This window comes from Thamnophis elegans, chromosome 3 (assembly GCF_009769535.1).
Source record: "Thamnophis elegans isolate rThaEle1 chromosome 3, rThaEle1.pri, whole genome shotgun sequence".
Classification (NCBI taxonomy): domain Eukaryota; kingdom Metazoa; phylum Chordata; class Lepidosauria; order Squamata; family Colubridae; genus Thamnophis; species Thamnophis elegans.
Window position 1 is genome coordinate 4,646,159 of NC_045543.1, and position 26,776 is coordinate 4,672,934.

Here is a 26,776-nt window from a genome sequence, read left to right on the forward strand (position 1 = left end):
CCTTGCAGAGTTCGCAGCCAGCCCCTGTGCTGCGCTGGAACGGGCGGCAAAACCTTTGGAACCACGTGGAAGTTCTCGGGCGGCTGCTCCCAGCTCTCCTGCCCCGGAGGGAGCAGCCGCCAGCGGCGGCGGAGGAGGAAGCAGCCCGGCGTCGCTGCTCGCCGCGTGCTCCCTCACTCGCGGCCAGGCTTTGGTGCTGCCTTTCCCGCTCTGTGCGTGCTGGCCAGACCAGACCTCTCTTCCTTCCGTGGAGTCCGTTCGTGAATCCATGGGATTCGCCGCGGAAGGAAGAGATTTCGGGGGAGCGGCGGATGCCAGCAGAGAACGTCCCCTCGCTTCTGGGCCTCCCCGCTGCTGTCCCGATCTCTCTTCCTTCCGTGGAGTCCGTTCGTGAATCCATGGGATTCGCCGCGGAAGGAAGAGATATCGGGGGAGCGGCGGACGCCAGCAGAGAATGTCCCCTCGCTTCTGGGCCTCCCCGCTGCTGTCCCGATCTCTCTTCCTTCCGTGGAGTCCGTTCGTGAATCCATGGGATTCGCCGCGGAAGGAAGAGAGGTCGGGGGAGCGGCGCCACCAGCAGAGAACGTCCCCTCGCTTCTGGGCCTCCCCGCTGCTGTCCCGATGTCTCTTCCTTCCGTGGAGTCCGTTCGTGAATCCATGGGATTCGCCGCGGAAGGAAGAGAGGTCGGGGGAGCGGCGCCGCCAGCAGAGAACGTCCCCTCGCTTCTGGGCCTCCCCGCTGCTGTCCCGATGTCTCTTCCTTCCGTGGAGTCCGTTCGTGAATCCCTGGGATTCGCCGCGGAAGGAAGAGAGGTCGGGGGAGCGGCGCCGCCAGCAGAGAACGTCCCCTCACTTCTGGGCCTCCCCGCTGCTGTCCCAATCTCTCTTCCTTCCGTGGAGTCCGTTCGTGAATCCATGGGATTCGCCGCGGAAGGAAGAGATATCGGGGGAGCGGCGGACGCCAGCAGAGAACGTCCCCTCGCTTCTGGGCCTCCCCGCTGCTGTCCCAATCTCTCTTCCTTCCGTGGAGTCCGTTCGTGAATCCATGGGATTCGCCGCGGAAGGAAGAGAGGTCGGGGGAGCGGCGCCGCCAGCAGAGAACGTCCCCTCGCTTCTGGGCCTCCGAGAGTGTGGACGCAGCGGCAGCTGCCCGCAGACCACTTCCACGCGCTTCCGGGGCTCCTGTCGCTCGGCAGAAGCTCCTGAAGCGTGTGGAAGTTGTCTGCGGGGCAGCTGCCAGCGCACCCACCTCTCCTCCTGCCTCTTCGTGCATGGGATCGCTGCCTCCGAGAGCGTGGGAGCGGCCGCGAGGAGTCCGTTCGTGCAGCGCCCCAACCTCTCCTCCTGCCTCTTCGTGTATGGGATCGCTGCCTCCGAGAGCGTGGGAGCGGCCGCGAGGAGTCCGTTCGTGCAGCGCCCCAACCTCTCCTCCTGCCTCTTCGTGCATGGGATCTCCGCCTCCGAGAGCGTCTCTTTGGTTCCCTTCTCCTCCTCCTCCTCCTCCTCCTCCTCCTCCTCCTCCTTTCTGGCGCCCCTTCCTTAAAGATTTGGTACCAAAGCAATGGCGGTGAGGTCGTGAGGAAGTTGTGTCTTTTGGATTTTGCTGCACTGTTGTCTTTTCAATGGTTCTCAGACTGGTTGAACCTTTAGCAGCTGGGGTGATATTCTTTACTGTTAAGGTTACAATTGGATGTGTTGGACGAATCTTAAAAGATGAAACTTTTATTAAAACGTTTGACTTAACTAAAAACGTCTTCCTTTTTCTTCTTCTTCTTAAATATGATTTATTTATTTATTTTTACTTCAGAAGTTTGATGACTGTTGTACAAACTAATCCAACCTAAATGTAGAGGAGGAGAAGAAGGGGGGGGATTTAAAAAGAGCAGAGGAAAAAGAAAAGAAAGCATGAAGAAAACATAAAGAAAACATAAAGAAAGGGATGGGAGGGAGGGAAGGAAGGAAGGCACTTTATGTTGAAACAGAAAATATTATATAAGGAAGAAAATGGAAATAACTTAGGAAGGAAGGAAGGAAGGAAGGAAGGAAGGAAGGAAGGAAGGAAGGAAGGAAGGAAGGAATTGCACTTAATATTGAAGGAAAAGAGAATGAAGGAAAAAGTATTGGAAGGATTGAAAGAAGGAAGGAGGAACAAAGAATTACACTTAATATTGAAATGGAAAAGAAAATATAATGAATGAAAGAAGAAGTATAGGAAGGAAGGGAAGGAAGGAAGGAGGGAAGGAAGGAAGAAACAAAGACTGTTGAAACAGAAAAGATAATATAAGGAAGAAAATGGAAAAAATTATAGGAAGAAAGGAAGAAATGTACTTAATATTGAAACAGACAAGGGAATGAAGGAAAAAAATATTGGAAGGATTGAAAGAACAAGGTTTTCCTTGTATGGGATTGATAGTGTCATTCTTAAATTTATTCCCCCAAATTTTTCCCATTTGTCTAGTTCAATGTTATAGCCAAAGTTCTGTGCCCATTTTATCATTGGTTCTTTTACAGTTTCCAATTTCCTCTTCCATTTGATACTTCAAGAGGAATTTGTATATTTTCCCTATCATCTTTCTGTCCAGACTTTGAATAATTTTATTCAATTTGTGTGGTTCTGTTTCAATACCATATATTTTAGTGTCTTTATTGTATTTAGTTTTAATTTGGAGGTAGGTTAGCCAGTCACCTTTCATATTCTGATCTGCCAATTCTTCAATTGTTTTTAAATTTCCCTGTCTGTCAATTAGATCTCTGTATCTTAGAATTTTGTTCCAATCTGTAAAATTTGGGTGTGTCGTTCTTTCTGTTGGTGATAGCCAATTTGGGGTTTTCACATAGTGGATTTTTTTAATTTTGAGCCATTGTTGCAGTAAAGTTCTAATTAAATGATTTTGAAAGTATTTGTGCGTTTTATGTTTGTCATTCATTCCATAAGAAATTATGCCAGCCTGCCTGCAGGTCATGGCCTTCTAAGATCAGAATTCTTTTATTCTTTAACTCAATCCAATCCTTCATCATTGTCATTGTTACTGCAGTTGCGTATATATAGGCTCCCTGTGTGCTTCCATCCATCCCTACGAAGATCTGCTGACTCTGCCTGCCTGCTGGTAAGTGAGCTGGGTTTTTTCTTTTATTTTTTTAATGTATTTTAAAATAATATTTTATTTATTGTGCATATGATTTTTAAAAATAGTGTTATTCTGTGTTGATTCTTTTTTTAAATTGTCTTAAACTATTTAAAAAAAGATTCTATCCAAAATAAATTGAAACAAGCCATTTTAAAAATTTCTATGCACAATACTTTGAAATGGACTCAGGAGTCATGATTGACACTGAGTGAATTTGCACTTTTAATAATCAGGAAGATACAATGGCATTGAAAAAAGTGACTGATGACCATTTTTCACACTTAGCGACCGTTGCGACCATTTTTCACACTTAGCGACCGTTGCAGCATCCTCATGGTCACGTGATCAAAATTTTGTTTGGCAACAGATTCGTATTTATGCTGGTTTCAGTGTCCTGGGGTGACCTTTTGACAAAAAAATTTTTTTTTAATCAAGCCCCCCCCCCCCCCCCCCCCCCCCCCCCCCCGGTCAAGGGCGTCCCTCTTTTCCAATCTGAAAATCTGGTCACCTTACTCTAGAAGACCATCCAGGAACCCATTTCTAGCTCTCTGTTGGAAAATTGCCCTTGCAGAGGTGTTTTTCAGCAGGTTCTGACCGGTTCTAGAGAACCGGTAGCGGAAATTTTGAGTAGATCAGAGAACCCGTAAATATCACCTCTGACTGGCCCCGCCCCATCTATTCTCTGCCTCCCAAGTATTACTTAGGCTTGGAAATAAAAAAAGTGCTGAGCACCGTTCCATTCACCAGGATCTGTAAGAGGACAAAGCCGAAGGGATAAATTCTCAATTAGGATCAATTGCAGGAGAAACCTGTTTATTCTTGCTAGGAACACTTCCCGACCCAAATCTGAACAAGGTGGCTATAGATGGGCTCAAAAAGATCAAAATGTGTAGACATAAAAAAGACCTTTTTTCAATGATATTCATTTCCCACCCCTGGACCAAAATCTTTCCTCTTTGGCTACAATCCCCAATAAGTGACTGTTTGCACATAGAGAACAACAATAAGGAAATAATAACTTTGCCACCAATCCTTACAAGCTTCACAGGAAACAAAGCGAAGAAAAAGTGAAGTCCGAATGTAAACACAGTCATGGCTTCCAGGTGAAATACATGGGGGAATCCCATAGGGGGAAAACTCCACTTAGGGTTAGGGTTAGGCCCCCTTGAATTCAGAGAGTAAAATCAACCTCACCAACTGATTCCTAGCCCATTGGTATGGTTAGGAGGGGGATTACTATTCCAGCTCCCCCCCACCCCCACTCTACGCTTCCTGGTGAAATACACAAGGAAATCCCATGGGGGGGGGAACCAACTTAGGGTTAGGCCCCCTTGAATTCGGAGAGTAAAACCGACCTCGCCAATGGAGTCCAGCATTAGATATGATGAAACTGGGTGACTTTGGGCCAATCCCCAGGAGACAGTGAGTTCTAGTGCCACCTTAAGGCAAGAAAGCAGGTGTAGGTGACTTTGGATCAGCCCCCCTCACAGGGTTGTTTTGTGCTAAACATGTATGATTGCCACCTTGACATAAGTAATAAAGGTGGGATTAATTTTTTAAATATTAGTATCAAAACTTGCACACAGAAATAATTGCTGCTTAACTGAGCTGGAGTTTGGGGTTTCTGTCTGGAAGGCCTTTTTCACCACCGCTTGGAAAGAGGCAAAAGCAGGCGATATGACCAACATCTCCCTGGAAACCTGGATAGTTAGCTAGGGAATTATTTGCTATCTGGCCAGATAATCATTTGAACTGGGATGAGGCAGCTTCACATCACTAAGGAGGTGTCTTTTCCAGCAGGTCTCCATGGGAAACATTATGAGTGGTCCACCACCATTGCTTTACAGTGGCAGTCACAGCGCCCGCAGACACTCAAATTTCTAGTTTCTATGCAACTGCATCATGTTATGATTGATATGTAGAAGAACTATATAAATAGGCCTGAAAAGTTGGACCGTGGGTCTGGCTCTTATGTGCAATGTGCTCACAGCAGACACATGGTAATAAAACATGCATTTACTCCTAGGAGAATGCATGCACCTGCCTCCTTACAACTCGTTGAAAGGTGGCCTAGAGCAGTGTTTCTCAACCTTGGCAACTTGAAGATGTCTGGGCTTCAAGTCCCAGAATTCCCCAGCCAGCGAATGCTGGCTGGGGAATTCTGGGACTTGAAGTCCAGACATCTTCAAGTTGCCAAGGTTGAGAAACACTGGCCTAGAGAGTGCTTCACATTTGAATTGCCCAGGTCACCCATCTGAAATGGGTTAAGAGCAAGATCAATCAGAACAGAGATGAAAGGGACCCCCAGAGGTCTTCTAGTCCAACCCCTTGCTCAATGCCATAGCGGATGGTGCCGTAGCCTCTTGCGCCCTGAGGTAATTCTAGCGGAGGCTTAGAGGTGGTGTGGGATGGGGCGCTAAGGAATAGCCTATTCTCGAGTAGTAAGGATAGCACCTATGGTAATTTTAATTCTTAAAAGTCCATTCATAGGAGTAAAAATACTCTTAGGAGTAAAATGCCAGGAATGGCTGAGGTAATATCTCTGCATCTTATTTAAAGGACTCCAAAGTACCACAGTTACCTCACTCGGTCCCAGGAAAAGTGCTTTTCCCTCAGGGAAATGAGGCAAACTTCTGGGTGCTGAATTCTTTTTTTTAGCCAAGTTTTTAAGGAGTCGAATAAAATATTTGGTGGAGCCTGAGGTAATTTCAGCTGTGCCTTGTTAAAAATTAGGACCAAATCATCCACAGGTGGGGAAGTGTAAAATAATTAGTTCAGGAGGCACAAAGCTGAGGCAGTTTTTCTAGGCAGTTAAAAAGGGCTAAACCACAGCAGGTGAATTCAGTGTTAAAATCAGCTTAAAAAGGCAAAATTGCTTCAGTCTCTGGAATAACAGCTCACTCTCTTGGGTAAAGTGAAGTTGTTGGTCCTTGAGGTAACTTTAGCCAAGGTTCAAGTTTCTTCTAACAGATTAGCAGAGTTGGAAGGGACCTTGCAGGTCATCTAGTCCAACCCCCTGCTCAAGCAGGAGACCCTACATCTGCCTCTACCTAGGGTTGAACTCACAACCTCTTGATTGTGAGGTGAAAAAGAAGCAAAGCATGCAGAGGACCAGCTATACTTCAAGTAACTAAAGGTAAAATTACTTTATGTCTATGAGTTGACCTTACTTTCTGGAAATAAAGTTAAAGGAGGGTAATTTTAGCCAAAGCTGAAGTTTTTAGAGTAAAATATTGATGGAACTGGGGAAATCACAAGCCATGTTCTCTTAAAAGGACCAAACTACCACTAGCAAGAATTAAAAATAACTTTTAAGGGTAAAAATCCCCCAGGAGGTGACCTTCCTCTCTGGAATTAATGAATTCTTGGGACTTGAGGTATAATTTTAGTCAAGGCTCAAGTTCTTAAACTCCTGGGCCAAATAAAGTATTCTATTCTGAAGAACTGCAATTAACTACAATTACTTCAGCTCCAGGAGTTGATCTTGGTTTGTGGAATAAAGTCAATTCTTGGGAACTGAGGCAATTCTAAGCCAAGACTCAAGTCCTTAAAAAAGCAGAATATTTGGGAGACTAGCATCTTCAATGAACTAAAGGCAAAAGTTAACTAAAATTGCTTCAGGTCCAGGAACTGACCCACCTTTCTTGCAGGAAGGTAAATTCCCAGGGCCTGGGGCAATTTTGGGGATGTCTTCCTGTTCTTGGAGAGAAAGAGGATCTCCAGGGCTGGAGGCCATGTCTTTGGGAACAGGAGAAATATCTGCTCTGAGGTTTATTCTCAAGGGCCCAACATTCCTATTCTTTGTATCTTGGTTTCTTCACTGATAGGATAAAAGCTCCTTTGTGAAATTGTTGAATTACTTTTCTAGTCTTTGAGCACCAGGTGGACATTTGCTGATGTTGAGTTTTCATTTATTTCAGAGGGACTCACTGAGTAAAATCAGTCAAAACTGAAGACGTCAAAGGTAGGACATTGGTTTAATTAATTATCCAGTGCTGCATTTAGCCAAGAAGCCTGGCAGGTACTATTGGCAACATGAGGTTTGTTATGGCAAAAACCACCTATGAATAATGCGATAAATGTCTCAAAAACTTACATTTCCAACTGACCCCCTGCCCTGACCCCCTGGAGGCCATTCAGTCCCTGAGTTTCCAGCGTCTGGCGTCCAGACTGAATGAGCCTGGTAGTGGGCCTCTGCCTGTCTCATTCAACCCCCCCCCCCTGCACACACACACTGGAGACTCACACTGAATGGCCTTCCGGGGGTCCCACTGGGTGACCCTTCCCAGTCCCTGAGTGAGCAGTGAGGGCGAATCAGCCTGGAGGAGCCAAGAGCGCTCAGCTGCATTGCCTCCTCCAGACCCTGAGGACCCCCCAGTACTCCGACTGGAAGGGAATCCTTTCGGACCCCCTTCACTCCCTTAGGAAGAACGCCAGTACCAGCCAGACTTCTTAGCCCTGAAAGTAAACCTGGTGGTGCATTTTAATGCGATGCCGTATGCAATGCAGGACAGGATTTGTGGCTGAGGTTTGAAATGAGTTGTCTCTGGTGCTCTCTCAGCTTGGTCTTCTTGCAGATGTTTCATTGAAGGACAAGTGAAGTGCTAGGAGGGAAAGAGTTTGCTCTCCACTTGCATTTTAGTGGCTTGTTGTTTCAGTGTTGGTGGAAGTAGTCTTGGAGGTTCTTTGGTTGAGCTATTTATTTACTGCATGTTGATCTGTGAATCTTGGATCAATTTGTTTACTTTTGGACTTGTTGATTGTCTCTTGTGGAAGGATTATAGACAGTGTTGCGTGATGGCTAATTTGAAAGAGTTGCTGGACTTTTAGAATTTTCCTAATGTCTTGGCATGCTGGGAGTCTCCAGACTGAAACTCTGGTTAATTCTGTCAATATCTGGTGAAACTAGGGAGATTTCATGAGTTATTTGGATGGCTAGTTGCTCTTATCGCATATATCTTTCTACATTTCATCCTAGGTTTAATGTTATCCATGGTTCTTAGAACCAGAAAACAGCTCAATCGCCCATTTTAAGGCTAGGCGTGGCTGTTGGCTGTTAATAGATTTTGGAGATTTCTTGCCTGGCATAACTTTGGCCATGGCATTGTTCTTAGAACCAGAAAACAGCTCAACAGCCCATTTTAAGGCTAGGCGTTGCTGTTGGCTGTGAGTAGATTTTATAGTTTACTTGCCTGGCATAACTTTGGCCATGGCATTGTTCTTAGAATCAGAAAACAGCTCAACGGCCCATTTTAAGGCTAGGCGTGGCTGTTGGCTGTGAGTAGATTTTATAGTTTACTTTCCTGGCATAACTTTGGCCATGGGATGGTTCTTAGAACCAGAAAACAGCTCAACGGCCCATTTTAAGGCTAGGCGTGGCTGTTGGCTGTGAGTAGATTTTATAGTTTACTTGCCTGGCGTAACTTTGGCCATGGGATGGTTCTTAGAACCAGAAAACAGCTCAATGGCCCATTTTAAGGCTAGGCGTGGCTGTTGGCTGTGAGTAGATTTTATAGTTTACTTGCCTGGCATAACTTTGGCCATGGCATTGTTCTTAGAACCAGAAAACAGCTCAACGGCCCATTTTAAGGCTAGGCGTGGCTGTTGGCTGTGAGTAGATTTTATAGTTTACTTGCCTGGCATAACTTTGGCTATGGCATTGTTCTTAGAACCAGAAAACAGCTCAATGGCCCATTTTAAGGCTAGGCATGGCTGTTGGCTGTGAGTAGATTTTATAGTTTACTTGCCTGGCTTAATTTTGGCCATGGCATGGTTCTTAGAACCAGAAAACAGCTCAACGGCCCATTTTAAGGCTAGGCATGGCTGTTGGCTGTGAGTAGATTTTATAGTTTACTTGCCTGGCTTAATTTTGGCCATGGGATGGTTCTTAGAACCAGAAAACAGCTCAACGGCCCATTTTAAGGCTAGGCATGGCTGTTGGCTGTGAGTAGATTTTATAGTTTACTTGCCTGGCGTAATTTTGGCCATGGCATGGTTCTTAGAACCAGAAAACAGCTCAATGGCCCATTTTAAGGCTAGGGGTGGCTGTTGGCTGTGAGTAGATTTTATAGTTTACTTGCCTGGAGTAATTTTGGCCATGGCATGGTTCTCAGAACCAGAAAACAGCTCAACGGCCCATTTTAAGGCTAGGCATGGCTGTTGGCTGTGAGTAGATTTTATAGTTTACTTGCCTGGCGTAACTTTGGCCATGGCATGGTTCTTGGAACCAGAAAACAGCTCAACGGCCCATTTTAAGGCTAGGCGTGGCTGTTGGCTGTGAGTAGATTTTATAGTTTACTTGCCTGGCTTAATTTTGGCCATGGCATGGTTCTTAGAACCAGAAAACAGCTCAACGGCCCATTTTAAGGCTAGGCACGGCTGTTGGCTGTGAGTAGATTTTATAGTTTACTAGCCTGGTGTAACTTTGGCCATGGCATGGTTCTTAGAACCAGGAAACAGCTCAATGGCCCATTTTAAGGCTAGGCATGGCTGTTGGCTGTGAGTAGATTTTATAGTTTACTTGCCTGGCTTAATTTTGGCCATGGCATGGTTCTTAGAACCAGAAAACAGCTCAATGGCCCATTTTAAGGCTAGGCGTCACTGTTGGCTGTGAGTAGATTTTAGGATTTACTAGCCTAGCGTAACTTTGGCCATGGCATGGTTCTTAGAACCAGGAAACAGCTCAATGGCCCATTTTAAGGCTAGGCATGGCTGTTGGCTGTGAGTAGATTTTATAGTTTACTTGCCTGGCTTAATTTTGGCCATGGCATGGTTCTTAGAACCAGAAAACAGCTCAACGGCCCATTTTAAGGCTAGGCATGGCTGTTGGCTGTGAGTAGATTTTATAGTTTACTTGCCTGGCTTAATTTTGGCCATGGCATTGTTCTTAGAACCAGAAAACAGCTCAATGGCCCATTTTAAGGCTAGGCATGGCTGTTGGCTGTGAGTAGATTTTATAGTTTACTTGCCTGGCTTAATTTTGGCCATGGCATGGTTCTTAGAACCAGAAAACAGCTCAACGGCCCATTTTAAGGCTAGGCATGGCTGTTGGCTGTGAGTAGATTTTATAGTTTACTTGCCTGGCTTAATTTTGGCCATGGGATGGTTCTTAGAACCAGAAAACAGCTCAACGGCCCATTTTAAGGCTAGGCATGGCTGTTGGCTGTGAGTAGATTTTATAGTTTACTTGCCTGGCGTAATTTTGGCCATGGCATGGTTCTTAGAACCAGAAAACAGCTCAATGGCCCATTTTAAGGCTAGGCGTGGCTGTTGGCTGTGAGTAGATTTTATAGTTTACTTGCCTGGAGTAATTTTGGCCATGGCATGGTTCTCAGAACCAGAAAACAGCTCAACGGCCCATTTTAAGGCTAGGCATGGCTGTTGGCTGTGAGTAGATTTTATAGTTTACTTGCCTGGCGTAACTTTGGCCATGGCATGGTTCTTGGAACCAGAAAACAGCTCAACGGCCCATTTTAAGGCTAGGCGTGGCTGTTGGCTGTGAGTAGATTTTATAGTTTACTTGCCTGGCTTAATTTTGGCCATGGCATGGTTCTTAGAACCAGAAAACAGCTCAACGGCCCATTTTAAGGCTAGGCACGGCTGTTGGCTGTGAGTAGATTTTATAGTTTACTAGCCTGGTGTAACTTTGGCCATGGCATGGTTCTTAGAACCAGGAAACAGCTCAATGGCCCATTTTAAGGCTAGGCATGGCTGTTGGCTGTGAGTAGATTTTATAGTTTACTTGCCTGGCTTAATTTTGGCCATGGCATGGTTCTTAGAACCAGAAAACAGCTCAATGGCCCATTTTAAGGCTAGGCGTCACTGTTGGCTGTGAGTAGATTTTAGGATTTACTAGCCTAGCGTAACTTTGGCCATGGCATGGTTCTTAGAACCAGGAAACAGCTCAATGGCCCATTTTAAGGCTAGGCATGGCTGTTGGCTGTGAGTAGATTTTATAGTTTACTTGCCTGGCTTAATTTTGGCCATGGCATGGTTCTTAGAACCAGAAAACAGCTCAACGGCCCATTTTAAGGCTAGGCATGGCTGTTGGCTGTGAGTAGATTTTATAGTTTACTTGCCTGGCTTAATTTTGGCCATGGCATGGTTCTTAGAACCAGAAAACAGCTCAACGGCCCATTTTAAGGCTAGGCGTGGCTGTTGGCTGTGAGTAGATTTTAGGATTTACTAGCCTAGCGTAACTTTGGCCATGGCATGGTTCTTAGAACCAGGAAACAGCTCAATGGCCCATTTTAAGGCTAGGCAAGGCTGTTGGCTGTGAGTAGATTTTAGAATTTACTAGCCTGGCATAACCTTGGCCATGGCATGGGACACAACCCTGACCTGGGTGACCGAGACTCTCCAGAGATGCTGCGTCTCTTGTGCCTTCGAAAGAGACGCCGCTGCAAGTGCGCAGGAGGGGGGGGAGCCCCTCTCCCATCTGCGCTTCCGCAGCTGAAGACTTCATTCCTTGACGGGACGGGCGGCCTCTCGCATCCTAAGGTAATTCTAGTGGAGACTTAGAAGTTGTGTGAGGTGGGGTGCTAATGAATACACTTATTTTAGGGTAGTAAGGATAGCACCGTTGGTAGTTTTGATTCTTAAATGTTTATTTTTAGGAGTAAAACTATGCTTGGGAGTAAAAAAAAAGCAAAAAATGTGGGGGACTAGCATCTTCAATGAACTAAAGGCAAAAGTTAACTAAAATTGCCATGTCTTTGGGAACAGGAGAAAAATCTGCTCTGAAGTTTATTCTCAAGGGCCCAACATTCCTATTCTTTGTATCTTGCTTTTTTCACTGATGGGATAAAAGCTCCTTTGTGAAATTGTTGAATTACTTTTCTAGTCTTTGAGCACCAGGAGGACATTTGGTGATGTTGAGTTTTTATTTATTTCAGAGGGACTCACTGAGTAAAATCAGTCAAAACTGAAGACGTCAAAGGTAGGCCATTGGTTTAATTAATTATCCAGTGCTGCATTTAGCCAAGAAGCCTGGCAGGTACTATTGGCAACATGAGATTTGTTATGGCAAAAACCACCTATGAATAATGCGATAAATGTCTCTAAAACTTAGATTTCCATCTGACCCCCTGCCCTGACCCCCTGGAGGCCATTCAGTCCCTGAGTTTCCAGCGTCCGGCGTCCAGACTGAATGAGCCTGGTAGTGGGCCTCTGCCTGTCTCATTCAACCCCCCCCCCTGCACACACACACTGGAGACTCACACTGAATGGCCTTCCGGGGGTCCCACTGGGTGACCCTTCCCAGTCCCTGAGTGAGCAGTGAGGGCGAATCAGCCTGGAGGAGCCAAGAGCGCTCAGCTGCATTGCCTCCTCCAGACCCTGAGGACCCCCCAGTACTCCGACTGGAAGGGAATCCTTTCGGACCCCCTTCACTCCCTTAGGAAGAACGCCAGTACCAGCCAGACTTCTTAGCCCTGAAAGTAAACCTGGTGGTGCATTTTAATGCGATGCCGTATGCAAGGCAGGACAGGATTTGTGGCTGAGGTTTGAAATGAGTTGTCTCTGGTGCTCTCTCAGCTTGGTCTTCTTGCAGATGTTTCATTGAAGGACAAGTGAAGTGCTAGGAGGGAAAGAATTTGCTCTCCACTTGCATTTTAGTGGCTTATTGTTTCAGTGTTGGTGGAAGTAGTCTTGGAGGTTCTTTGGTTGAGCTATTTATTTACTGCATGTTGATCTGTGAATCTTGGATCAATTTGTTTGCTTTTGGACTTGTTGATTGTCTCTTGTGGAAAGACTATAGACAGTGTTGCGTGATGGCTAATTTGAAAGAGTTGCTGGACTTTTAGAATTTTCCTAATGTCTTGGCATGCTGGGAGTCTCCAGACTGAAACTCTGGTTAAGTCTGTTAATATCTGGTGAAACTAGGGAGATTTCATGAGTTATTTGGATTGCTAGTTGGTCTTATCGCATATATCTTTCTACTTTTCATCCTAGGTTTAATGTCATCCATGGTTCTTAGAACCAGAAAACAGCTCAATGGCCCATTCTAAGGCTAGGCACGGCTGTTGGCTGTGAGTAGATTTTAGAGATTTCTTGCCTGGTGTAACTTTGGCCATGGCATGGTTCTTAGAACCAGAAAACAGATCAATGGCCCATTTTAAGGCTAGGCGTGGCTGTTGACTGTTAGTAGATTTTAGAGATTTCTTGCCTGGCGTAATTTTGGCCATGGCATGGTTCTTAGAACCAGAAAACAGCTCAATGGCCCATTTTAAGGCTAGGCGTGGCTGTTGACTGTTAGTAGATTTTAGAGATTTCTTGCCTGGCGTAATTTTGGCCATGGCATGGTTCTTAGAACCAGAAAACAGCTCAATGGCCCATTTTAAGGCTAGGCACGGCTGTTGGCTGTGAGTAGATTTTATAGTTTACTAGCCTGGTGTAACTTTGGCCATGGCATGGTTCTTAGAACCAGGAAACAGCTCAATGGCCCATTTTAAGGCTAGGCATGGCTGTTGGCTGTGAGTAGATTTTATAGTTTACTTGCCTGGCTTAATTTTGGCCATGGCATGGTTCTTAGAACCAGAAAACAGCTCAATGGCCCATTTTAAGGCTAGGCGTCACTGTTGGCTGTGAGTAGATTTTAGGATTTACTAGCCTAGCGTAACTTTGGCCATGGCATGGTTCTTAGAACCAGGAAACAGCTCAATGGCCCATTTTAAGGCTAGGCATGGCTGTTGGCTGTGAGTAGATTTTATAGTTTACTTGCCTGGCTTAATTTTGGCCATGGCATGGTTCTTAGAACCAGAAAACAGCTCAACGGCCCATTTTAAGGCTAGGCATGGCTGTTGGCTGTGAGTAGATTTTATAGTTTACTTGCCTGGCTTAATTTTGGCCATGGCATGGTTCTTAGAACCAGAAAACAGCTCAACGGCCCATTTTAAGGCTAGGCGTGGCTGTTGGCTGTGAGTAGATTTTAGGATTTACTAGCCTAGCGTAACTTTGGCCATGGCATGGTTCTTAGAACCAGGAAACAGCTCAATGGCCCATTTTAAGGCTAGGCAAGGCTGTTGGCTGTGAGTAGATTTTAGAATTTACTAGCCTGGCATAACCTTGGCCATGGCATGGGACACAACCCTGACCTGGGTGACCGAGACTCTCCAGAGATGCTGCGTCTCTTGTGCCTTCGAAAGAGACGCCGCTGCAAGTGCGCAGGAGGGGGGGGAGCCCCTCTCCCATCTGCGCTTCCGCAGCTGAAGACTTCATTCCTTGACGGGACGGGCGGCCTCTCGCATCCTAAGGTAATTCTAGTGGAGACTTAGAAGTTGTGTGAGGTGGGGTGCTAATGAATACACTTATTTTAGGGTAGTAAGGATAGCACCGTTGGTAGTTTTGATTCTTAAATGTTTATTTTTAGGAGTAAAACTATGCTTGGGAGTAAAAAAAAAGCAAAAAATGTGGGGGACTAGCATCTTCAATGAACTAAAGGCAAAAGTTAACTAAAATTGCCATGTCTTTGGGAACAGGAGAAAAATCTGCTCTGAAGTTTATTCTCAAGGGCCCAACATTCCTATTCTTTGTATCTTGCTTTTTCACTGATGGGATAAAAGCTCCTTTGTGAAATTGTTGAATTACTTTTCTAGTCTTTGAGCACCAGGAGGACATTTGGTGATGTTGAGTTTTTATTTATTTCAGAGGGACTCACTGAGTAAAATCAGTCAAAACTGAAGACGTCAAAGGTAGGCCATTGGTTTAATTAATTATCCAGTGCTGCATTTAGCCAAGAAGCCTGGCAGGTACTATTGGCAACATGAGATTTGTTATGGCAAAAACCACCTATGAATAATGCGATAAATGTCTCTAAAACTTAGATTTCCATCTGACCCCCTGCCCTGACCCCCTGGAGGCCATTCAGTCCCTGAGTTTCCAGCGTCCGGCGTCCAGACTGAATGAGCCTGGTAGTGGGCCTCTGCCTGTCTCATTCAACCCCCCCCCCTGCACACACACACTGGAGACTCACACTGAATGGCCTTCCGGGGGTCCCACTGGGTGACCCTTCCCAGTCCCTGAGTGAGCAGTGAGGGCGAATCAGCCTGGAGGAGCCAAGAGCGCTCAGCTGCATTGCCTCCTCCAGACCCTGAGGACCCACCAGTACTCCGACTGGAAGGGAATCCTTTCGGAGCCCCTTCACTCCCTTAGGAAGAACGCCAGTACCAGCCAGACTTCTTAGCCCTGAAAGTAAACCTGGTGGTGCATTTTAATGCGATGCCGTATGCAAGGCAGGACAGGATTTGTGGCTGAGGTTTGAAATGAGTTGTCTCTGGTGCTCTCTCAGCTTGGTCTTCTTGCAGATGTTTCATTGAAGGACAAGTGAAGTGCTAGGAGGGAAAGAATTTGCTCTCCACTTGCATTTTAGTGGCTTATTGTTTCAGTGTTGGTGGAAGTAGTCTTGGAGGTTCTTTGGTTGAGCTATTTATTTACTGCATGTTGATCTGTGAATCTTGGATCAATTTGTTTGCTTTTGGACTTGTTGATTGTCTCTTGTGGAAAGACTATAGACAGTGTTGCGTGATGGCTAATTTGAAAGAGTTGCTGGACTTTTAGAATTTTCCTAATGTCTTGGCATGCTGTGAGTCTCCAGACTGAAACTCTGGTTAAGTCTGTTAATATCTGGTGAAACTAGGGAGATTTCATGAGTTATTTGGATTGCTAGTTGGTCTTATCGCATATATCTTTCTACTTTTCATCCTAGGTTTAATGTCATCCATGGTTCTTAGAACCAGAAAACAGCTCAATGGCCCATTCTAAGGCTAGGCACGGCTGTTGGCTGTGAGTAGATTTTAGAGATTTCTTGCCTGGTGTAACTTTGGCCATGGCATGGTTCTTAGAACCAGAAAACAGATCAATGGCCCATTTTAAGGCTAGGCGTGGCTGTTGACTGTTAGTAGATTTTAGAGATTTCTTGCCTGGCGTAATTTTGGCCATGGCATGGTTCTTAGAACCAGAAAACAGCTCAATGGCCCATTTTAAGGCTAGGCGTGGCTGTTGACTGTTAGTAGATTTTAGAGATTTCTTGCCTGGCGTAATTTTGGCCATGGCATGGTTCTTAGAACCAGAAAACAGCTCAATGGCCCATTTTAAGGCTAGGCACGGCTGTTGGCTGTGAGTAGATTTTATAGTTTACTAGCCTGGTGTAACTTTGGCCATGGCATGGTTCTTAGAACCAGAAAACAGCTCAACGGCCCATTTTAAGGCTAGGCACAGCTGTTGGCTGTGAGTAGATTTTAGGATTTACTAGCCTGGCTTAATTTTGGCCATGGCATGGTTCTTGGAACCAGAAAACAGCTCAACGGCCCATTTTAAGGCTAGGCGTGGCTGTTGGCTGTGAGTAGATTTTATAGTTTATTTGCCTGGCGTAACTTTGGCCATGGCATGGTTCTTAGAACCAGAAAACAGCTCAACGGCCCATTTTAAGGCTAGGCGTGGCTGTTGGCTGTGAGTAGATTTTAGGATTTACTAGCCTGGCGTAACTTTGGCCATGGCATGGTTCTTAGAACCAGGAAACAGCTCAATGGCCCATTCTAAGGCTAGGCGTGGCTGTTGGCTGTGAGTAGATTTTATAGTTTACTAGCCTTGCGTAATTTTGGCCATGGCATGGTTCTTAGAACCAGAAAACAGCTCAATGGCCCATTTTAAGGCTAGGCGTGGCTGTTGGCTGTGAGTAGATTTTATAGTTTACTAGCCTGGCGTAATTTTGGCCATGGCATGGTTCTAAGAACCAGAAAACAGCTCAATGGCCCATTTTAAGGCTAGGTGTGGCTGTTGGCTGTGAGTAGATTTTATAGTTTACTTGCCTGGCGTAATTTTGGCCATGGCATGGTTCTTAGAACCAGAAAACAGCTCAATGGGCAATTTTAAGGCTAGGCATGGCTGTTGGCTGTGAGTAGATTTTATAGTTTACTTGCCTGGCGTAATTTTGGCCATGGCATGGTTCTTAGAACCAGAAAACAGCTCAACGGGCCATTTTAAGGCTAGGCATGGCTGTTGGCTGTGAGTAGATTTTATAGTTTACTAGCCTGGCGTAATTTTGGCCATGGCATGGTTCTTAGAACCAGAAAACAGCTCAATGGGCCATTTTAAGGCTAGGCATGGCTGTTGGCTGTGAGTAGATTTTATAGTTTACTTGCCTGGCGTAATTTTGGCCATGGCATGGTTCTTAGAACCAGAAAATAGCTCAATGGCCCATTTTAAGGCTAGGCATGGCTGTTGGCTGTGAGTAGATTTTATAGTTTACTTGCCTGGCGTAACTTTGGCCATGGCATGGTTCTTGGAACCAGAAAACAGCTCAACGGCCCATTTTAAGGCTAGGCGTGGCTGTTGGCTGTGAGTAGATTTTATAGTTTACTTGCCTGGCTTAATTTTCGCCATGGCATGGTTCTTAGAACCAGAAAACAGCTCAATGGCCCATTTTAAGGCTAGGCGTGGCTGTTGGCTGTGAGTAGATTTTATAGTTTACTTGCCTGGCTTAATTTTGGCCATGGCATGGTTCTTAGAACCAGAAAACAGCTCAACGGCCCATTTTAAGGCTAGGCACGGCTGTTGGCTGTGAGTAGATTTTATAGTTTACTAGCCTGGTGTAACTTTGGCCATGGCATGGTTCTTAGAACCAGAAAACAGCTCAACGGCCCATTTTAAGGCTAGGCACAGCTGTTGGCTGTGAGTAGATTTTAGGATTTACTAGCCTGGCGTAATTTTGGCCATGGCATGGTTCTTAGAACCAGACAACAGCTCAACGGCCCATTTTAAGGCTAGGCGTGGCTGTTGGCTGTGAGTAGATTTTAGGATTTACTAGCCTAGCGTAATTTTGGCCATGGCATGGTTCTTAGAACCAGAAAACAGCTCAATGGCCCATTTTAAGGCTAGGCGTGGCTGTTGGCTGTGAGTAGATTTTATAGTTTACTTGCCTGGCGTAATTTTGGCCATGGCATGGTTCTTAGAACCAGAAAACAGCTCAATGGCCCATTTTAAGGCTAGGCAAGGCTGTTGGCTGTGAGTAGCTTTTAGAGTTTACTAGCCTGGCGTAACTTTGGCCATGGCATGGGACACAACCCTGACCTGGGTGACCGAGACTCTCCAGAGATGCTGCGTCTCTTGTGCCTTCGAAAGAGACGCCGCTGCAAGTGCGCAGGAGAGTGGGGGGAGCCCCTCTCCCATCTGCGCTTCCGCAGCTGAAGACTTCATTCCTTGACGGGACGGGCGGCCTCTCGCATCCTAAGGTAATTCTAGTGGAGACTTAGAAGTTGTGTGAGGTGGGGTGCTAATGAATACACTTATTCTAGGGTAGTAAGGATAGCACCGTTGGTAGTTTTAATTCTTAAATGTTTTTTTTGGGGAGTAAAACTATGCTTAGGAGTAAAAAAAAAAGCAAAAAATGTGGGGGACTAGCATCTTCAATGAACTAAAGGCAAAAGTTAACTAAAATTGCCATGTCTTTGGGAACAGGAGAAAAATCTGCTCTGAGGTTTATTCTCAAGGGCCCAACATTCCTATTCTTTGTATCTTGCTTTTTCACTGATGGGATAAAAGCTCCTTTGTGAAATTGTTGAATTACTTTTCTAGTCTTTGAGCACCAGGAGGACATTTGGTGATGTTGAGTTTTCATTTATTTCAGAGGCATTCACTGAGTAAAATCAGTCAAAACTGAAGACATCAAAGGTAGGACATTGGTTTCATGAATTATCCAGTGCTGCATTTAGCCAAGAAGCCTGGCAGGTACTATTGGCAACATGAGGTTTGTTATGGCAAAAACCACCTATGAATAATGCGATAAATGTCTCTAAAACTTAGATTTCTATCTGACCCCCTGCCCTGACCCCCTGGAGGCCATTCAGTCCCTGAGTTTCCAGCGTGCGGCGTCCAGACTGAATGAGCCTCGTAGTGGGCCTCTGCCTGTCTCATTCAACCCCCCCCCTGCACACACACACTGGAGACTCACACTGAATGGCCTTCCGGGGGTCCCACTGGGTGACCCTTCCCAGTCCCTGAGCGAGCAGTGAGGGCGAATCAGCCTGGAGGAGTCAAGAGCGCTCAGCTGCATTGCCTCCTCCAGACCCTGAGGACCCCCCAGTACTCCGACTGGAAGGGAATCCTTTCGGACCCCCTTCACTCCCTTAGGAAGAACGCCAGTACCAGCCAGACTTCTTAGCGCTGAAAGTAAACCTGGTGGTGCATTTTAATGCGATGCCGTATGCAATGCAGGACAGGATTTGTGGCTGAGGTTTGAAATGAGTTGTCTCTGGTGCTCTCCCAGCTTGGTCTCCTTGCAGATGTTTCATTGAAGGACAAGTGAAGTGCTAGGAGGGAAAGAATTTGCTCTCCACTTGCATTTTAGTGGCTTGTTGTTTCAGTTTTGGTGGAAATAGTCTTGGAGGTTATTTGGTTGAGCTATTTATTTACTGCATTGATCTGTGAATCTTGGATCAATTTGTTTACTTTTGGACTTGTTGATTGTCTCTTGTGGAAGGATTATAGACAGTGTTGCGTGATGGCTAATTGGAAAGAGTTGCTGGACTTTTAGAATTTTCCTAATGTCTTGGTATGCTGTGAGTCTCCAGACTGAAACTATGGTTAAGTCTGTCAATATCTGGTGAAACTAGGGAGATTTCATGAGTTATTTGGATTGTTAGTTGGTCTTATCGCATATATCTTTCTACATTTCATCCTACGTTTAATGTCATCCATGGTTCTTAGAACCAGAAAACAGCTCAACGGCACATTTTAAGGCTAGGCACGGCTGTTGGCTCTGAGTAGATTTCACAGTTTACTTGCCTGGCATAACTTTGGCCCTGGCATGGTTCTTAGAACCAGAAAACAGCTCAACAGCCCATTTTAATGCTAGGCGTGGCTGTTGGCTGTTAGTAGATTTTGGAGATTTCTTGCCTGGTGTAATTTTGGCCATGGCATGGTTCTTAGAACCAGAAAACAGCTCAACAGCCCATTTTAAGGCTAGGCGTGGCTGTTGGCTGTTAGTAGATTTTGGAGATTTCTTGCCTGGTGTAATTTTGGCCATGGCATGGTTCTTAGAACCAGAAAACAGCTCAACAGCCCATTTTAAGGCTAGGCGTGGCTGTTGGCTGTTAGTAGATTTTGGAGATTTCTTGCCTGGTGTAATTTTGGCCATGGCATGGTCCTTAGAACCAGAAAACAGCTCAACCGCCCATTTTAAGGCTAGGCATGGCTGTTGGCTGTGAGTAGATTTTATCATTTACTTGCCTGGCTTAATTTTGGCCATGGCATGGTTCTTAGAACCAGAAAACAGCTCAACAGCCCATTTTAAGGCTAGGCGTGGCTGTTGACTGTTAGTAGATTTTATAGTTTACTTGCCTGGCTTAATTTTGGCCATGGCATGGTTCTTAGAACCAGAAAACAGCTCAATGGCACATTTTAAGGGTAGGCATGGCTGTTGGCTGTGAGTAGATTTTATAGTTTACTTGCCTGGCGTAATTTTGGCCATGGCATGGTTCTTGGAACCAGAAAACAGCTCAATGGCCCATTTTAAGGCTAGGCACAGCTGTTGGCTGTGAGTAGATTATAGGATTTACTAGCCTGGCGTAATTTTGGCCATGGTATGGTTCTTAGAACCAGAAAACAGCTCAACGGCCCATTTTAAGGCTAGGCATGGCTGTTCGCTGTGAGTAGATTTTATAGTTTACTTGCCTGGCGTAATTTTGGCCATGGCATGGTTCTTGGAACCAGAAAACAGCTCAATGGCCCATTTTAAGGCTAGGCATGGCTGTTGGCTGTGAGTAGATTTTATAGTTTACTTGCCTGGCTTAATTTTGGCCATGGCATGGTTCTTAGAACGAGAAAACAGCTCAACGGCCCATTTTAAGGCTAGGCATGGCTGTTGGCTGTGAGTAGATTTTATAGTTTACTTGCCTGGCTTAATTTTTGCCATGGCATGGTTCTTAGAACCAGAAAACAGCGCAACGGCCCATTTTAAGGCTAGGCATGGCTGTTGGCTGTGAGTAGATTTTATAGTTTACTTGCCTGGCTTAATTTTGGCCATGGCATGGTTCTTGGAACCAGAAACCAGCTCAACGGCCCATTTTAAGGCTAGGCATGGCTGTTGGCTGTGAGTAGATTTTATAGTTTTCTTGCCTGGCTTAATTTTGGCCATGGCATGGTTCTTAGAACCAGAAAACAGCTCAATGGCCCATTCTAAGGCTAGGCGTGGCTGTTGGCTGTGAGTAGATTTTATAGTTTACTAGCCTGGCGTAATTTTGGCCATGGCATGGTTCTTAGAACCAGAAAACAGCTCAATGGCCCATTTTAAGGCTAGGCGTGGCTGTTGGCTGTGAGTAGATTTTATAGTTTACTTGCCTGGCGTAATTTTGGCCATGGCATGGTTCTTAGAACGAGAAAACAGCTCAACGGCCCATTTTAAGGCTAGGCGTGGCTGTTGGCTGTGAGTAGATTTTAAAGTTTACTAGCCTGGCGTAACTTTGGCCATGGCATTGTTCTTAGAACCAGAAAACAGCTCAACCGCCCATTTTAAGGCTAGGTGTGGCTGTTGACTGTGAGTAGATTTTATAGTTTACTTGCCTGGCATAACTTTGGCCATGGCATTGTTCTTAGAACCAGAAAACAGCTCAACGGCCCATTTTAAGGCTAGGCGTGGCTGTTGGCTGTGAGTAGATTTTATAGTTTACTAGCCTGGCATAACTTTGGCCATGGCATGGTTCTTGGAACCAGAAAACAGCTCAATGGCCCATTTTAAGGCTAGGCGTGGCTGTTGGCTGTGAGTAGATTTTATAGTTTACTTGCCTGGTGTAACTTTGGTCATGGCATGGTTCTTGGAACCAGAAAACAGCTCAACGGCCCATTTTAAGGCTAGGCGTGGCTGTTGGCTGTGAGTAGATTTTATAGTTTACTTGCCTGGCGTAACTTTGGCCATGGCATGGTTCTTGGAACCAGAAAACAGCTCAATGGCCCATTCTAAGGCTAGGCGTGGCTGTTGGCTGTGAGTAGATTTTATAGTTTACTAGCCTGGCGTAACCTTGGCCATGGCATGGTTCTTGGAACCAGAAAACAGCTCAATGGCCCATTTTAAGGCTAGGCGTGGCTGTTGGCAGTGAGTAGATTTTATAGTTTACTAGCCTGGCGTAACCTTGGCCATGGCATGGTTCTTGGAACCAGAAAACAGCTCAATGGCCCATTCTAAGGCTAGGCGTGGCTGTTGGCTGTGAGTAGATTTTATAGTTTACTAGCCTGGCGTAACCTTGGCCATGGCATGGTTCTCAGAACCAGAAAACAGCTCAATGGCCCATTCTAAGGCTAGGCGTGGCTGTTGGCTGTGAGTAGATTTTAGAGTTTACTAGCCTGGCGTAACTTTGGCCATGGCATGGTTCTTGGAACCAGAAAACAGCTCAATGGCCCATTCTAAGGCTAGGCGTGGCTGTTGGCTGTGAGTAGATTTTATAGTTTACTAGCCTGGCGTAACCTTGGCCATGGCATGGTTCTTGGAACCAGAAAACAGCTCAACGGCCCATTTTAAGGCTAGGCGTGGCTGTTGGCTGTGAGTAGATTTTATAGTTTACTAGCCTGGTGTAATTTTGGCCATGGCATGGTTCTTAGAACCAGAAAACAGCTCAATGGCCCATTTTAAGGCTAGGCATGGCTGTTGGCTGTGAGTAGATTTTATAGTTTACTTGCCTGGCTTAATATTGGCCATGGCATGGTTCTTAGAACCAGAAAACAGCTCAATGGCCCATTCTAAGGCTAGGCGTGGCTGTTGGCTGTGAGTAGATTTTATAGTTTACCAGCCTGGCGTAATTTTGGCCATGGCATGGTTCTTAGAACCAGAAAACAGCTCAATGGCCCATTTTAAGGGTAGGCGTGGCTGTTGGCTGTGAGTAGATTTTATAGTTTACTTGCCTGGCGTAATTTTGGCCATGGCATGGTTCTTAGAACCAGAAAACAGCTCAACCGCCCATTTTAAGGCTAGGCGTGGCTGTTGGCTGTGAGTAGATTTTAAAGTTTACTAGCCTGGCGTAACTTTGGCCATGGCATTGTTCTTAGAACCAGAAAACAGCTCAACGGCCCATTTTAAGGCTAGGCGTGGCTGTTGGCTGTGAGTAGATTTTATAGTTTACTAGCCTGGCATAACTTTGGCCATGGCATGGTTCTTGGAACCAGAAAACAGCTCAATGGCCCATTTTAAGGCTAGGCATGGCTGTTGGCTATGAGTAGATTTTATAGTTTACTAGCCTGGCGTAACCTTGGCCATGGCATGGTTCTTGGAACCAGAAAACAGCTCAATAGCCCATTCTAAGGCTAGGCGTGGCTGTTGGCTGTGAGTAGATTTTATAGTTTACTAGCCTGGCGTAACCTTGACCATGGCATGGTTCTTGGAACCAGAAAACAGCTCAATGGCCCATTCTAAGGCTAGGCGTGGCTGTTGGCTGTGAGTAGATTTTAGAGTTTACTAGCCTGGCGTAACTTTGGCCATGGCATGGTTCTTGGAACCAGAAAACAGCTCAACGGCCCATTTTAAGGCTAGGCGTGGCTGTTGGCTGTGAGTAGATTTTATCATTTACTTGCCTGGCTTAATTTTGGCCATGGCATGGTTCTTAGAACCAGAAAACAGCTCAACGGCCCATTTTAAGGCTAGGCGTGGCTGTTGGCTGTGAGTAGATTTTATAGTTTACTTGCCTGATGTAATTTTGGCCATGCCATGGTTCTTGGAACCAGAAAACAGCTCAACGGCCCATTTTAAGGCTAGGCGTGGCTGTTGGCTGTGAGTAGATTTTATAGTTTACTTGCCTGATGTAATTTTGGCCATGCCATGGTTCTTGGAACCAGAAAACAGCTCAACGGCCCATTTTAAGGCTAGGCGTGGCTGTTGGCTGTGAGTAGATTTTATAGTTTACTTGCCTGACGTAATTTTGGCCATGGCATGGTTCTTGGAACCAGAAAACAGCTCAACGGCCCATTTTAAGGCTAGGCGTGGCTGTTGGCTGTGAGTAGATTTTATAGTTTACTTGCCTGGCTTAATTTTGGCCATGGCATGGTTCTTAGAACCAGAAAACAGCTCAACGGCCCATTTTAAGGCTAGGCATGGCTGTTGGCTGTGAGTAGATTTTATAGTTTACTTGCCTGGCTTAATTTTGGCCATGGCATGGTTCTTAGAACGAGAAAACAGCTCAACGGCCCATTTTAAGGCTAGGCATGGCTGTTGGCTGTGAGTAGATTTTATAGTTTACTTGCCTGGCTTAATTTTGGCCATGGCATGGTTCTTAGAACCAGAAAACAGCTCAATGGCCCATTCTAAGGCTAGGCGTGGCTGTTGGCTGTGAGTAGATTGTATAGTTTACTAGCCTGGCGTAATTTTGGCCATGGCATGGTTCTTAGAACCAGAAAACAGCTCAATGGCCCATTTTAAGGCTAGGCGTGGCTGTTGGCTGTTAGTAGATTTTGGAGATTTCTTGCCTGGTGTAATTTTGGCCATGGCATGGTTCTTAGAACCAGAAAACAGCTCAACAGCCCATTTTAAGGCTAGGCGTGGCTGTTGGCTGTGAGTAGATTTTATCGTTTACTTGCCTGGCTTAATTTTGGCCATGGCATGGTTCTTGGAACCAGAAAACAGCTCAACGGCCCATTTTAAGGCTAGGCGTGGCTGTTGGCTGTGAGTAGATTTTATCATTTACTTGCCTGGCTTAATTTTGGCCATGGCATGGTTCTTAGAACCAGAAAACAGCTCAACGGCCCATTTTAAGGCTAGGCGTGGCTGTTGGCTGTGAGTAGATTTTATAGTTTACTTGCCTGATGTAATTTTGGCCATGCCATGGTTCTTGGAACCAGAAAACAGCTCAACGGCCCATTTTAAGGCTAGGCGTGGCTGTTGGCTGTGAGTAGATTTTATAGTTTACTAGCCTGGCATAACTTTGGCCATGGCATGGTTCTTGGAACCAGAAAACAGCTCAATGGCCCATTTTAAGGCTAGGCGTGGCTGTTGGCTGTGAGTAGATTTTATAGTTTACTTGCCTGGTGTAACTTTGGTCATGGCATGGTTCTTGGAACCAGAAAACAGCTCAACGGCCCATTTTAAGGCTAGGCGTGGCTGTTGGCTGTGAGTAGATTTTATAGTTTACTTGCCTGGCGTAACTTTGGCCATGGCATGGTTCTTGGAACCAGAAAACAGCTCAATGGCCCATTCTAAGGCTAGGCGTGGCTGTTGGCTGTGAGTAGATTTTATAGTTTACTAGCCTGGCGTAACCTTGGCCATGGCATGGTTCTTGGAACCAGAAAACAGCTCAATGGCCCATTTTAAGGCTAGGCGTGGCTGTTGGCTGTGAGTAGATTTTATAGTTTACTAGCCTGGCGTAACCTTGGCCATGGCATGGTTCTTGGAACCAGAAAACAGCTCAATGGCCCATTCTAAGGCTAGGCGTGGCTGTTGGCTGTGAGTAGATTTTATAGTTTACTAGCCTGGCGTAACCTTGGCCATGGCATGGTTCTCAGAACCAGAAAACAGCTCAATGGCCCATTCTAAGGCTAGGCGTGGCTGTTGGCTGTGAGTAGATTTTAGAGTTTACTAGCCTGGCGTAACTTTGGCCATGGCATGGTTCTTGGAACCAGAAAACAGCTCAATGGCCCATTCTAAGGCTAGGCGTGGCTGTTGGCTGTGAGTAGATTTTATAGTTTACTAGCCTGGCGTAACCTTGGCCATGGCATGGTTCTTGGAACCAGAAAACAGCTCAACCGCCCATTTTAAGGCTAGGCGTGGCTGTTGGCTGTGAGTAGATTTTATAGTTTACTAGCCTGGTGTAATTTTGGCCATGGCATGGTTCTTAGAACCAGAAAACAGCTCAATGGCCCATTTTAAGGCTAGGCATGGCTGTTGGCTGTGAGTAGATTTTAAAGTTTACTTGCCTGGCTTAATATTGGCCATGGCATGGTTCTTAGAACCAGAAAACAGCTCAATGGCCCATTCTAAGGCTAGGCGTGGCTGTTGGCTGTGAGTAGATTTTATAGTTTACCAGCCTGGCGTAATTTTGGCCATGGCATGGTTCTTAGAACCAGAAAACAGCTCAACCGCCCATTTTAAGGCTAGGCGTGGCTGTTGGCTGTGAGTAGATTTTAAAGTTTACTAGCCTGGCGTAACTTTGGCCATGGCATTGTTCTTAGAACCAGAAAACAGCTCAACGGCCCATTTTAAGGCTAGGCGTGGCTGTTGGCTGTGAGTAGATTTATAGTTTACTAGCCTGGCATAACTTTGGCCATGGCATGGTTCTTGGAACCAGAAAACAGCTCAATGGCCCATTTTAAGGCTAGGCATGGCTGTTGGCTATGAGTAGATTTTATAGTTTACTAGCCTGGCGTAACCTTGGCCATGGCATGGTTCTTGGAACCAGAAACAGCTCAATAGCCCATTCTAAGGCTAGGCGTGGCTGTTGGCTGTGAGTAGATTTTATAGTTTACTAGCCTGGCGTAACCTTGACCATGGCATGGTTCTTGGAACCAGAAAACAGCTCAATGGCCCATTCTAAGGCTAGGCGTGGCTGTTGGCTGTGAGTAGATTTTAGAGTTTACTAGCCTGGCGTAACTTTGGCCATGGCATGGTTCTTGGAACCAGAAAACAGCTCAACGGCCCATTTTAAGGCTAGGCGTGGCTGTTGGCTGTGAGTAGATTTTAT